The 11,296-nt window shown below is 43.2% G+C and overlaps 1 long non-coding RNA gene across 1 annotated transcript; it reads left to right on the forward strand.

Annotated features, from left to right (window-relative positions):
- The first annotated feature begins 1,291 nt into the window (after positions 1-1,291).
- On the forward strand, positions 1,292-11,027 carry LOC116527618. Its single transcript, XR_004258626.1, has 3 exons — positions 1,292-1,671; positions 8,681-8,829; positions 10,630-11,027. It is a non-coding gene; the product is annotated as an uncharacterized LOC116527618 (long non-coding RNA).
- The last annotated feature ends 269 nt before the right edge of the window (positions 11,028-11,296 follow it).

An 11,296-nucleotide genomic window follows, 5' to 3' on the forward strand; every position in this document is an offset into this window, starting at 1 on the left:
GAATTTTGATGCTATCGCCATTCTTGTAACCTGTCAAATTATCCAAATCACAACATCTGCGGTCAGGTTGTTTCTCAAGATTTCTGTTCTCCTGCCAACCAAAGAGGCCCTGACTACTCCTTGGCGCGCACACGGAGGCTGCACTGCAGGTCTGCACCGAAAGCGCCCAGCACGGACCCGCCCCACAGGTGCGATTTCCGCGGCCCACATCACCATCACCCTCCCGACTTCAACATCTCCAGGGTCATCACCCCTGAAGGGCTTTGCCTTTACAACTACGCCGATTCCCTCTGCCTCGCTGGGGAATCAAACTTCCCAGTGACAGCGACAGCGGCCAGCACAGGACGTCCACCAGCTTGGCAGGGCTTGACGCTCAGTCTCAGACCCGGGGAAGGTCCGGAGTCCGGGCACGATGGCGCGGGCTGCGCAGCCCTGCCCACCTGGCCTGCGTTGTGCGAGCCCTGGCCCCGGGGACGCCGGGGAGGCAGCCGGGCCGAGCGAGCGTGGGGAGCTGGGCGAGCGCCGGGAGAGAAGAGGGAGGGGTCAACGGAAAGGGCGGAGTAGGGGGGCCGATCGAGGAACGCTGGATTTAGGAGGAGGGGGCCTTAACCGCAGTACTGAGGTTTCTTCCAGAAGCTCGGAGGCTCGGGGAAAGGGGTGGGGAAGAAACCCGTAGAGGCTCGGCGCGGCGACGGGGAGGATCCCCGGGGTCTCTGGGCTGACGGGGTCTGCAGTCTGAGGGAGGAGTCGCCAGGGCCGCCGAATCGGGACGGGCTGCGGAAAAGTCAAGGAAGGCGGCGCGCGAGCTCGCCAGCAAAGGAGGGCTGCGCTGCTCGCCAGAGCGGAGCGCCGGGCAGCCCGGGCCGCAGGACTCACCGCGCTGACGGCGGCGGCGGCGGCGCCGGACGACGAGGGGCCGGGCGCGTCCTGCCTCCTCAGGCGGGACTTGAGGCTCTTCATGGCTAACTCTAGCCAGTCCCGCGCGCCGCCAGCTCGGCGTGCCTGGTCCGCTCGCGAACCTTAAAGGCTGCGGGATGCGGGATGCGGGACGCGAGCGCGCGATGGGGAGGCGGCGGCGGCGGCTGCGGGCGGCTGCGGGCAGCGGCAGAAGCGGCGCGGGCTGTACCCTCCCCACCTGCCTGCCACCTGGGGGCCCGGGAGGCCGACGGCTGCGGGTCTGAGGCGGGGCTCCACTCCGGTAGCCAATCGAACCGCCACCCTGGCGGGGGCGTGGCAAACTTCCACCAATCGAAGTCCGGGAAAGGGGAGGGACTTCCCTTTTAAACTTAGTAACACCCTTCCTCTCTCCGCTGGAGGAAAAGTTTGGGAACTTTAGCCCGGGAAGGGGCGTGGAGAGATGCGCGGGCCGGGCTCCAGACCACCGGAACCCGCCCACCCGGACCGTGGACTTTAAGGTCTAGAGAGAGCATGGGGTCCCACCTCTGCCACCTCTCATCTTCCCGGAGTCCCGTCCTTTTCCCACCCACGCGCTCTTTCCCAAGTCAAGTTCCTTCCCTTCCGTCTGGTCTCAGAAATGACTCTTGGTTACCTGTACACACACCAGCTTTCAGAACTGACTTTTCAGTCTCCTGTTTTACTACCAATTCCTGGTGCCTGGAAACAACCAGACGCATCAAAAATTCCAGAAACAAACAGTCTCGAAGAAATAAGGTGCTGATTGTGTAGTAAAACGTACACTTAAGAAAGACCTTGAAAAACGTTATAATTACAGTACAACTTACGCGCTTGATTGTTTGTTGAGTCAAGAACCCGCCGCATTGGAAGCAGAGGCATGGAATGGGGGCAGAGCGGGAGGGAGGGGAAGAGGTGCCATCAATTAAAAATAACCCCCATAGCCAGTGATAGAAGTTGTCAAAAAAGTTTCTTCAAAAAGGTTTTTTGTTTCCTGTAGAAACACATTACACTTAAACGTATACGATGAAGTTAAATCATCCTACCTAGAAATCTGAGTTAATAAATATGATTTAAGAGGATGAAGAAACAGGAAGGTGTTCAGCACCCAATAATTTGCTGTTCCTGTCACATCTTCAAAAGACTTCTTTGGAGTCATTTTTCCCCCCCAGCAAAACGTTTATTGTAGCATACATCCATCTGAAAAGACAAACAGTCCACGTTTCCTGACTAACAAAGGACTCTTTTTGTCTGAAAGGTCAGTTGCTTTCTTTAGAGTTTCTTGAGAGTAACTCAAGGTTTTCTTCAAATACTGTAAGAAAGTTTTCAGAATTTCTCGGAGAGACAGCATTCAAAGAATGTGTTAACCTATACAACAAGTAAATAACAAGCAACTACCCGAAAAAATTATTAAATTTCTTCTTGATTAGAGCTTTAGAAGAAAATTTTCTTTGGCTCCTCCCCCTTCCTCTAGATCCACAGTCGTTTAGTTCTTGCTGGCTCTTTAGTGACTGTGTATGGTCAGTTACTCTCTGTTCTCACTGTCACTGCAGAGCCAAAATTGTCTCATACCCGGACTGTTATTACAGAAGCTTCCCAGCCAGTCTCCCAACTTTCAGTCTCTTAATTGTCCCATCACCAATAAATTATTAGCCATCACCAAAAAGCCTTACAAAAATAATCCTCTTGCTCAAAAGCCCTCAGCAGCTAACGAATAAAATCTAACTCCTCTACTTGGCATTTAAAGCTGTACAACGTGGACCCGACTCTGTTCTCTAGCCAACACCCCAAGCAAATTACACTTCAGTCCATTCTCCAAACATGGGTCATGGCTTTCAATTTCCACATCTTCGTGCATAACCTTCCTCCAATAATCTCTGTCTATATTCATCTAACAAAATCATACTTCTCCAAGAGTGATTGAGGGGGACTTGGGGGCTTCTGGAATACTGTACTATTCTCTCTGCGTGCTGGTTATATATCTAGTGTTTTCAAGTTGTGAATTCAGTGAGCCTGTATATGTGTATTTTGCTTTAACAAAAAGTTTGTTTTTAAGTGTATGTCCCTTCCAAGCGCCCTCCTCTCTGCAGAACATTCCCTGATCAAGTAACTGGAAGTGATCTCTCCATCCCCCAAATAGTTACAGCAATTGTACCTCTCATATGATATTAACATGTGAGCTGAGCAAACCTTATTTCACTACTGGACTTCAAGTTCCTTAAAATTAGGGAATAACTGACATACATTTGAATTCCCTAGAATGCTTAGCTTGTTACAGGTGTTCAGTAAATATTTCTGAATGAATGGATGCACTCTTATGGACTACGATAGTAAATTATGGTTGTTTGTTCTATGTATTCATGTGACACAGGATTGGGATTCCCCCTGCTGTGAACAGAGATGGAATGATCTGAGGCTATGGTCCTGCTCAAATATTTGTATCTCAATCAATTTCTTTGTTCTGGACTTAAGCACCTATTCTGACTGAATCTTAAATGTTAATTGCTTACACTAGCACTGTCTCAGTAATTGGCTGTTGAGTTATTAATTACCGTGTTATGTTGTACTGGTTGTCTCCTGAAACACCCAAGTTATCATAGTCCTGGTGACTGGCCTCCTTTTCTGTTGTTACTGGATAAAGCAAAGGAAACAGACAGAGCCACAAGTATAGCTTGCATCAGTTTCCAAAAATGTTGGGCAAGTTATTTTTATGAACTGTCTGGATGATGTCCCCATGGTGTCTGTGTCCAGTGGCCTTTATGGATTTTTCCAGCCTGGAAACTTGATAGCTGATATCTGCTTATTCCCATTTGAGAGCAGCTAAGTAAATAGCACTGGTCTTAATATTCAGTAAAGCTTTTTTACATTGATCTGGAAGCTGCCTATATGAGATAAAGTAACTATTATTAGCATTCAGCGAGACAGGTTGGGTTTTATTTTGTTAACTCTTATCACTATTATTTATTTTTATCTTCCCTTCAGAGCAAAGGGCACTTATCAAACCTAGATGAGCTTTTGTTTGTTATCACACTGAGCCTATATAAAATACTTTTTTTTGTTTTACTTCTTATTTTTTACGATATTTATTTATTTACAACATATACCAGGAAGGGTAATGCGTTTTGTTAAATTACTTTGAGGTTACGTATACACATGGTAAAGTAATCTCAATACAAAGGGAATACGTCAATCTCCTTACTACCTCTATTTTTTTGATGTCTGCTGTCAAGGAACTTGTGTTTTGGATTAGAGAACAGATGTGTATGCTGCATGTTAACACATACAACTTGAACTGGACAATCACTTACTGAATTATGTAGTAGGGTTGCAGACGGCATTTAGGGAAGGAAAAGATCAACAGATAAGTTTGCCTGAAGGGAGGCTATCCAAGGTTGAGTATCCGTTAATGAATCCACACAGGTGAGAAGTAATACAATGTATACACACAGGTGAGAAGTAATACCAGGCAGGCAAAAGATACCCAGGGTGCCTGCCAGAAAAGGGAAGCCAACGCAGTTGACAGATGCTCGCTGATAACTCAGATGATGATAACTGCAAAAAGATGACAAAGATGATTTCTCAGAAAAAGAATAAAGAATCCACACACAGGCCAGGCGTGGTGGCTCACGCCTGTAATCGCAGCACTTTAGCAAGCTGAAGTGGGCGGATCACTTGAGGTCAGGAGTTTGAGATCAGCCTGGCAAACATGACGAAACCCAGTCTCTATTAAAATACAAAAATTAGCTGGGCATGGTGGTGGGAGCCTGTAATTCCAGCTACTGGGGAGGCTGAGGCAGGAGACTGCTTGAACCCGAGGGTAGAGGTTGCAGTGAGCCAAGTTCGTGCCACTGCACTGTAGCCTGGGCAATAGAGCAAGACTCTGTCTCAAAAAAAAACCAAAAAGAATTGACATACAAAGTCTAAAATCTACACATAAAATGAGTCCTTTTCAAACATAAAAATCTCCTTCTAGGCAAGCTTTAGTTATGAATTCTATATCCAATGATTTCCCTCTTCATTTTTAGAACTTCTTGCTGCTCCTGGTAGCCCTGGGGACCCAGTGAACAAAGCCAGTGAATAATTCCATGAAGGAGCCCATGACATCAGTCATTCTCTCCCAGCTCAGATGCCAAAGCAAATGGCTAGCAGACCACATGTGGCCACAGAGTCATGAGGAAGGGCACCTCTACCCAGAAGTCATAGGCAGCCCAGGAAATGAGAGACCTGAGGCAGTTCTCACACCCCCTTCTCTTGCCACATTGAAAACTAAAACATTGCATAAACGAGCTTTAAAAAAAATAAATAGGTCATCTTTGGTACTAACTTTAAAACAATCTGTATTTTTAGTAAGCTCTTCAAAGGCTGCATCTTAGAGAACTAGAATGAGAACAAGAAAAGGGGGAAAGAAGATGGTGTCTGCTCCGTATAACCACAGACCCTCATGTAGGTTTTCTTAGTTACTCAGCACTAAAACTTCAACTTAAAAATTCCTTCTTACAAAACAACTTTTTAAATCTCCCCTGTTGAGGATTGTTACGTGCTTAGCTATAGCAATCTTGAGTTTGCCACTTATCTTCAAAGAGGGCTGCTTTCTACCTCTCTCTGTCTTCCCTGGCATTTATAGACTGTCATTCACTTATGATACATTGAGTGGGCCATTCGTTTCAATACTGAAAGAAAGAGTGAAAAAACAGAAAGGATCATGGTCGGGAACAAAACTAGACTTCCCAGGCCTAATTGACCTCTTCTCTAAAAGCAGTTGAGTTAACCACCATTATTTCTTTGGATTCAGATTTAATGTCAAAAAAAGAAAACAAAACAAAAGCCCAGTTCATTTTATTTGGTGAAAATTATCTTTGTTATAAAGTCTTGATTACACAAAATCCAGAAGTACCATTAGCTTCACTTTAATGAGAAGACTGATGGCCCTGAGTGCTTATGGTTCAAAGGCAGCCCGGAGCCCAGATAAACACTAGGAATTTGGTTCTGGGATCAGTAACCATATGACTCCATAGTAAATTGTCCTGGACCTTGGAGTTTTCTTATCTTGGCCAAAATACCAGGATATGTGCAATGAACTGAAAAACTTTCAAATCTTCAGCACTGTCAAATAAGTTGGATAGAAAAGTTTCTTGCTTTTAAATTGAAACTATGGTAGATAAAGTCTCTCTCTATAGATTTTAAATGATGGTTTTACTTGTCCTGCTTGTATTTTTTCCCCTCCAGATGTCCAAGGAGACTTAAAATTCTGGCAAGATGTTCAGTAAATACTCTTGACTGAATGATCAATCACTAGTAAATTACATGGCTGGTTCAATACCACCAGTTACTCCATGACAACCTTTGCTACTCATCCTAACAAACGAACACAGCAGACAGAATAAGTTAAGATAAATCTCACTTTCTAATGTACTTGGGAAATGACCCAAGCTTTATGATAGATGATGAAAAAAGGCTTTACAGTCATTTAAATTGAAATTGCTATTGACTATGTTGGTTTCAGTTGTGGGAAAGGGAAGGTAATAGGTAAAATACTGGATATACAAACGTTCTAATAAAGTTATATATAAACATATTTTTATTGTATTTTATATCATAAAATTATCAGTAATATCATATATGTTTTAAATGTACTACTTGGAATTCTTTCATTAAATAGTCTTATAAATTAACACATCTTTATGTAAATCCTGATTTTTACATTGAAAAGTAACCCATAGAAGTGTGGATAAAATGTGTTTTCTGGCCAGGTACAGTGGCTCACGACTGTAATCTCAGCACTTTGGGAAGCTGAGACAGGTGGATCATTTGAGATCAGGAGTTTGAGACCAGCCTGGCCAACATGGTGAAACTCTGTCTCTACTAAAAATACAAAAATCAGCTGGCTGTGGTGGTGGGTGCCTATAATCCCAGCTACTTGGTAGGTTGGGGCAGGAGAATCGCTTGAGCCCGGGAGGTGGAAGTTGCAGTGAGCAGAGATCATGCCATTGCACTCCAGCCTGGGTGACACAGTGAGACTCCCTCTCAAAAAAAAAAAAAAAAATTGTGTATTTTAAAAGGCTAATTTAAAAAATTACTTAATGTATAATACAATACATGGTTGATTGATTTATTGATTTTTTAATTTGATTACCAAAGACTAATTCCTTTTCTTTCTGGAAGGAAATAGTTCATAATTTTTTTTTTTCCTGCAGGCCAGGCACAGTGGCTCACGCCTGTAATCCCAGCACTTTCGGAGGCCAAGGCAGGCAGATCACATGAGGTCAGGAATTGGAGACCATTCTGCCCAACATGGAGAAACCCCATCTCTACTAAAAATACAAAAATTAGCTGGGTGTGGTGGCATGAGCCTATAGTCCCAGCTACTCCAGAAGCTGAGGCAGGAGAATCCCTTGAACTCAGGAGGCAGAGGTTTCAGTGAGCAGAGATCACATTACGGCACTCCAGCCGGACAACAAAGACTCTGTCTCAAAAAAGAAAAAAAAAAATTTCTGCATACTCCTTCTTCAAAACTTCTCGAATCAATGTTTAAGTTTTCATTAAAAATTAAAACATAATTTTGTAACCAATTGTTAAGTTGTACTTAACTACAGCATTTATTTGGGAAAAACGTTTAAATTAAGGTACAATTCTTATATACAGTAGCATTACTCCACATGGCATTTAGGCCATCAGGACTATTTTAGTAGCATACTTTATTCAAAGAGATTTGTCCACTGTTATGCCTTCATGGATTAACCAGATATATATATTCTTTACATCATCTATATCTATTTAGTACAAATATCACAGAATATTTGAGAATAAGGAATCAGTGAATGCTTTTCTTATTGTTGTTTTATGAATGTTGTTGCCACAAAATATTTAAAGTAGCCAATAAATTAAAATAGCAACACAGGCTGAACTTTAAAAGGTCTACATTTTAATTTTGCCAGGCTAGGGAGAAGCATGTATTATGCTTCATAAACTTCAAAACACTTCCTGGACCTAAACAATAATTAAGAACAGTTCCTTTGAGCCTTAAAAGGGTGTAGTCCATGAATTTACTCGAGATCAAGACATCACGTTTTAAGGCTAAACTAAAAGGTGTATTTCTTCTGCTACTGAGACATTGAGCTCTAAGGGAACAATAAACTCTCGAGATCCATCAACTTTTCTAGTTCATAACTCTGAAGTGGCACTCATCAAGTCAACAAATACAAGTAAGCCTAAAACCCCAAACTCCCAGAGGGTTGGGCTCTTATTAGGCAAGTCAAACCCCAACTAAAGCTACCTTGGGGAATTCCCAAATATGAATCACAGCAAATCACCTAACAACAATAAAGGTTGCTCATAAACTCTTAAAGCCAGAGAGCTCCCATTCGATACCACATGGCTGCAAGTCAACATTCCTTGAGAGGTAGCTGTCCAGTGTTTGCCAGAATGTTAACACTTTGAATGCTTTTGTTTAAATCACACTGCTATCCAGAAAGGAACTGTGGCCACTTGTAACAAATTTCATTACCATACTTCTGACAACAAAGGGAGGAAATCAATCTCAGGAAGGAAGAACTTATGTTCACTATTGGAGAGACTATGATTGTCATCCTTGAGTTTGAAATTTGGCTTTCAGCTTCCTGATAGCCAAAGCAATACAAAAACGGAAAATAACAGTGACAGCTTTAAAACCGGAGGAGAAAAAGGCACTGAAAATTCTCAGCAGAAATAATGCTTTCCTGCTGCTACATTCTGCAATAAATTTCTCATATGAGTGTGCCTTTACTTACAGGACAGTGAGCAGTGGAACAGACAACCCCCTCAACTATAAGAAATACCTTTGTTGGGTGTCCAGAGTGTTCATTCCTCCAACAAGCGTTGGTTTCCAGATGATGTGTGAGATGATACTTAGGAATCAGCATGGAACAAGTAAACAAACAAGTAGGTAAGCGACCAAGATCAATTCAGAGAATGGTATGTGGGGAAAATAAAAATGGTAATGTGCTAGAGAACAAAGCGGCAGGGGTGGGCAGAATGAATGTAGGTTGGGTAGTTCAGGAAAGTCTTTCTGGAGAAGTGACTTTGAACTAAGGCCTGAATTACAGAAAGGAGCCTGTCAAGCATAGATGTGGAGGCAGAACGGTCCAGGCAAAGGAAATAGCAAATGCAACGGCCCTAGCTGTGGGGCGTTGCTTGGCTTGTTGCAAGGCATGCCGAAGACCAGTGTGGCTGGAGCATCGTGGGAGAAGAATATGGGCAAAAGGAGGTTGGAGAGACAGGCTAGGGCCAGCACAAACAGGGCCTGGTGGACCAAAGAAGCATTTCGGATTCCGGTCTGATAGAAAGCTAACTAAGTAGGGGATTATATGATGTGATCTTATTTATATACTAAAAAGATCTTTCTGCTGCTAGGGAGATAACTGATCATAAATGACCAAGGGGGGACAGCAGGAAGCATGAACAGGACCGGGATATAGTCTAGAAATAGAGCTGCCTCGCTGGTGGACTGGATGCACAGGGTAAGACATTAAGGATCTAGGTAGATGATGCTGCTTATTGAATGGGGATGACTATGGGAGCTATGCTTCCAAGGGAAAGTCAAGAGTTCTGTTTGCTCACAGTGGTTTGAGCCACCCACTGAGCATCCAAGTAAGAATATATTAAGTAGGAGGCCTAGATAGCAAGAGTAAAACTTATTCATTTCGGAGTTATAGGCAAATAAGTATAATATAAAGCTATAAGGCCAGATAAGATCTGTCATGGTAGGAGCGGGCCAAGGGCCTAGATGGGGGTGCCGCAACGTTTAGAAATCAAACAGAAAGCTGGGCGCCGTGGCTCACGCCTGTAATCCCAGCACTTTGGGAGGCTGAGGCAGGTGGATCGCCTGAGGTCAGGAGTTTGAGACCAGCCTGGCCAACATGGTGAAACCCTGTCTCTACTAAAAATACAAAAATTAGCTGGGCATGGTGGCGGGCGCCTATAATCCCAGCTACTCGGGAGGCTGACGTAGGAGAATTGCTTGAACTCGGGAGGCAGAGGTTGCAGTGAGCCAAGACTGCACCACTTTACTCCAACTTAGGTGACAGAGCAAGTCTCCGTCTCAAAAAAAAAAAGAAATCAAACAGAGAAAAAAGGTACCAACGAAGAAGACTAAGAGGAAATGGCTAGAGAATGGGCAGAAACTAGAGAATGTGACACAGCAGCCAGGATAGGATGGTTTTTCAAAGGTCAATCCTACCAAATACCACTGAAAGATAAGGCACAGAGACAGAGGAGGGACTACTGGTTTTGGCAACGCGAGTGTTAATAATGGCCTTAACAAAACTGTTTCCATCACTTTTGGGGAGAGAAGCTGATGAAAATAGATTGGAGAGACAATGGAAGGTGATAGGGTGTTCTGAAGGACAGCAGAGAAATAGGGATAGCAGCTGGAGAATGATGAGACATCAGTGGAAAGTTTTTTAGTTTAAAGTGGGAGAAACTAAAACTTTTTGTAAGCTGGGAGGAGAATGATCCAGTAGAGGGGAAAGGACTAATGAAATAGAGAATGGAGACATCTGTGAGAGTTAAGTCTTTGAGGTCAAAAGGGATTTGATCCCTCACTTAGGAGCTTGGACATGTCGCCTGCAGTAACAGGATAAAGACAAAAAAATGCAGGTACAGATACATGTAGGATTGTATATTCATTCTGTGGAAGGAAAAGAAGATCCCAACTGGACTGCTTCTGTTTTCTCACTTTAGAGGGAGATGGGCAATGAAGAAACAGCACTTTTGGAAATTTGAGGACCTATAAGAAGATATGAAATAGCCGATATTCTTCAGTCTTACAATTTCAAAATATCAACTTGGTCTGCCTGGTTTACGAAATACTCAATGTGATTCTGAGAGTATGAAGAATTTCTCAACTGATAATTTCTCAGTCTTTCTACCAGCAAAGAGATTAGCTGGTACAGTGATTAGCTGGTACAGTGATTGCCAATATCTAAGCCGCCAAATAGCAAATGCTTGATTCATGTTCCTAAGCTATAAGGATTGGCCAAAACATTTCCTCACCAGAGCACCACATCTCACCCTTTTCTGTGTGTATAGCCACAGCACAAAGTATTGCTATTACTCTCAGGATACAATGACTAAAGTTTCCTGAGATATTTCCATGGGCCAAGCACTGTGCTAAGTTCTTTACATGTATTTCTTTTAATATTCCCAGCAAAGAAATGAGCAAAATAGACTACTATTATCCTAGTTTTATGAATGATGAAGCTGAAGCTTCCAAATGCTACATTATATCAATATTAAAGACCATGCAGTTATCCATGAAATGGGAAGGACAGATAATTAACTATTACCAATCACGCCATGTAGTTATAAGTGGAGTAGTATAAATGAGTGTCAAACCAAAACTCAGTAA

The sequence above is a fragment of the Sapajus apella genome, unplaced genomic scaffold, assembly GCF_009761245.1.
Source record: "Sapajus apella isolate SASKATOON/1434 unplaced genomic scaffold, GSC_monkey_1.0 scaffold55, whole genome shotgun sequence".
NCBI lineage: Eukaryota > Metazoa > Chordata > Mammalia > Primates > Cebidae > Sapajus > Sapajus apella.